Source organism: Microtus ochrogaster, chromosome 4 (genome assembly GCF_000317375.1).
Source record: "Microtus ochrogaster isolate Prairie Vole_2 chromosome 4, MicOch1.0, whole genome shotgun sequence".
NCBI classification, from domain to species: Eukaryota; Metazoa; Chordata; class Mammalia; order Rodentia; family Cricetidae; genus Microtus; species Microtus ochrogaster.
In genome coordinates this window covers 13,467,450-13,468,073 of record NC_022011.1, presented here as the reverse complement: position 1 = coordinate 13,468,073, position 624 = coordinate 13,467,450, and the positions used below count along the sequence as shown (strand labels likewise).

Below are 624 nucleotides of genomic sequence, written 5' to 3'. Positions count from 1 at the left end.
TTGGATTTGATACTAGGCCTCACTGAGCCTTTTGGCTGAGATCAGGTGTAAATTAGGGTCTAAATAAACTAACCGCCACTTTCAGCTCCCCTCTCCACAGTATCCCTGGTTCCTAAAGCTCCATTTATTCACTCTATTTCCACACTACTGCTTCAGAATCAGACAGTTTGGTGTTAAAGTTGTATTCAGGGTGTATATTGTACATATTTAAATGGTTAACTTAAAGTCAAGTAAGAACTCCAGAAGCCAAAGCTGAAAGTGATCATAAGAATAATTTAGACTGGAGACATGACTCAGTGGTTAATAAGGGCACTGACTGCTCTTTCAGAGGTCCCAAGTTCAATTCCCAGCAACCACATGGCGGCTCGCAACAACCTGTAATGAGATCTGGTACCACCTTTTGGTCTGCAAGGGCACACATGCAGACAGAACACTGTTTATATAATAAATCTTTTTAAAAAAAAATAATTTAGAACCTCAGGAGGCAGAAGGATCTCTGTGATTCAAGGCCAGCCTGGTCTATATACTGAGTTCCAGGACAGGCTACGCTACATAGTGAGTGAATCTCTGTCTCCAAAAAAATAAATAAAAATAAAGGTTTAGAAAAGAAAAGCCCAGCCGGAT

The 624-nt window shown here is 40.4% G+C and overlaps 1 protein-coding gene across 7 annotated transcripts in view; it reads right to left on the bottom strand.

Annotated features, from left to right (window-relative positions):
• Positions 1 to 624, bottom strand: part of Cnot1 (CCR4-NOT transcription complex subunit 1) — an 80,856-nt gene that overhangs the window by 63,784 nt on the left and 16,448 nt on the right. The window lies entirely within an intron of this gene.